The sequence below is a fragment of the Dendroctonus ponderosae genome, unplaced genomic scaffold, assembly GCF_020466585.1.
Source record: "Dendroctonus ponderosae isolate FM_Combo_2020 unplaced genomic scaffold, Dpon_F_20191213v2 Dpon_F_20191213_8, whole genome shotgun sequence".
Lineage (NCBI taxonomy): Eukaryota > Metazoa > Arthropoda > Insecta > Coleoptera > Curculionidae > Dendroctonus > Dendroctonus ponderosae.
Window position 1 is genome coordinate 5,548,588 of NW_026019016.1, and position 2,527 is coordinate 5,551,114.

Genomic DNA, 2,527 nt, shown 5'->3' on the forward strand with positions numbered 1-2,527 from the left:
CCCGGGTTCAAATCCCGGACGAGCCCACTAACTTTTTGCAAAATTTTGAAAAACTCCCGAAGTGACCCGATTGGACCTGGAAATGATTACAACTTTTCCGGATAAACTGAAGCCGAAAGACGAAGAAATATATTTTTTTCTGGCTAAGGAAGGGCAAGGAAGACGAAAAATCCAAGATAGCATCGCCCTTTTTGATGCAGTGCTGCGCAAATGTATTCGCAAATAGGAAAAACTGGGGAAAAAGTCGCCGACGAACAATCAATTGGAAATTCCATTAGCGGGCCCCGGTAATGACGGAAAAGCCGTTCGGGATGGGAAATGAAAAATCCCGGCGCGGCGACGGAAGAAAATGTAAAAATCGTCGCTGACGGAAAATCATCGACACAACTCGGAATTCGATAAAGCCCATATCGGTGGACAAATGAGCTGCTTCCTCACTTTGCCATTTTTCCCTGTTTTCGCTTATTGCTTTCATTTGTTTTTAGTTTTATTTTTGTTTCAGCACCGGCCCAATCAGGCACTCGATTTCCCGTGCAGTCAAGAAAAATTTATCTCGTCCCATGTCATTTGCGATGGCCCAAAGAGACTGTTAGAACCACTTTTGGCTTTCCCGGCGACGCTCGTCCGGCACGGAAATTCCGTTTTCCCGTCGCTTTCCCGGCCTCAACAATTGCGCATTTCCGCCAGTACGTCCCAGCTTCTTCCCGCTTTCCATTCGCGATTTGCTATTTTTGAAACTTTTCAATTTGCGCTTAAAACAACTGTCTATTGTTCTGCCTGAAAATCCGATTGTTATTCCGTGCCAATTCCAACTCCTGATTTGTAACACTGTTCTGATCAAAGGGTGGGCTCTTCTGCCTGCCTGCCTTGCCTGGGGCATGCTTGATTTCCCTTTGATGTTCCATTGTCGATGCTCGATTGTCAGTTTAACGTCCCGACGCCGATAACGCGATTGCGACTAGTTTGAACACGTCTATAGTAAATAGGATTCTGGATTTTGTTTTGCTTGGCTTGGTTGAACAGCGTGGGGCCAACTGAATTTTTACATTTCTTTTCTGGTGCTACTTTGAGTGAATAGCACGCGAATGCCATTGGAGCTGATCAAAAAACTTTGTATATTTATTTTATTTATATTTTATTGAATTAATTGTGCGAACTGGATGACACCTTCGGATCCAGTCCTGGAAGTTCTTTACATTTGCACCCTGTATAGGCAAAAAATGGGTGTTTTTTCCTGGAATCGACTGCAACTAATCGATGCTCTCTGAATGAGGTCTGCTATCGAGCGGGCGTCGTTTGATTGACAGTTGAGTTGGCGCATTTAATGGAGTTCCTCCGTTATCTGCGCCCGCTTGATTATATTAAAGCGTTTTGATTCGGAAGAGTGCGTGTCCTAATGGACATTATTATGTATTCCAATGTGTTGCGAATGCCAGTGGCGCACTAAACCCCACTGATACTGGGCATTATCAATTATTCTTCAAAAGTCTGATTGGGCTCCCGGAACAGGAAAGAGTCCCTTCCTTCCCGGACTGCCGGGCCGAATGTCCTTTTCCGATTCGCCGTTGTCGTCGCTATCTTTCAGCTCGCTCGATAAACCGGCACATAATTTTCGTTTTCAACGTGTTCCTTTTCAGGAGCTGAGCACCGTTAACGAAAGAAAATTCAAAGAATTCAACACGTTTTTCCAGTGGCAACCACACGATCGTTCATGGCTTGCCATTGGGTTGCAAACTAGCCATTGTTAAGTGGTCGGGTATGGTTGCGAGTGAGATGTCAAGATGCTGGGATTGTTTAAATGAGGGCGGGAGTGGCAGAGGGTGCGGAAAGGATTCTCTTGTCGCTTTCCGCGCCAGTTGCCGCCGCCAAACTCTCGATTCAAGTGGCACGCATTCGAAACAAAAGCCTCTAAAAGCCGGGGAAATTTGGAAATTCCTCGCTATAACATTTGAGTAGAGCCACCCCCAAAACGAGGTTAAAATGGAGCAATGAAAGGCGTAAATGTCAAAGTTTGACATAAACCCATTTCAGAAATATACAGGGGCGGATCCAGCTTTAAAGTCAGGGGGGGTTATGTAGAATCAATACAGTCTTATGTTGTTTATGAAATTACAAAAATGATCGTCGTTTTGTGCAAGAGTGGCGCAAAATTATTGCAAAATTTCATGTTTTCCGTCCCGTTTTGCATGTTTCTCGGAAGCCAAATGAGCAAGAAGAAGTTTCTCAAGAACCATTCGAGCCACAGAATTCGTTTTGGCATCGTTGGATAGAGAATTGAAAGAATTCCATTCAGTCGTAACAACGTTAATGAGGAAATTCGAGTAATTTTGACCCAGAAAGCGACATTTGAATATCAGACACTTAGGTGCAAGATTATGCCAAAATTCCATGTTTTCCGTCCCGGTTTTGCTCATATCTCGGAGGCAAAACGCGCAAGAACGCTCATTTGTACATCATTCTAGAGATAAATAAATGGCCTTTTTAAAAAGTGAACCATGGATGGGGAAATGTTGGCAGTTTTCTCAAA

At 44.0% G+C, this 2,527-nt stretch overlaps 1 protein-coding gene across 1 annotated transcript in view; it reads left to right on the forward strand.

Annotated features, from left to right (window-relative positions):
* LOC109534334 (DNA-binding protein D-ETS-3) overlaps nucleotides 1-2,527 on the forward strand; it is a gene marked incomplete in the record, with an annotated part of 56,819 nt that overhangs the window by 39,063 nt on the left and 15,229 nt on the right.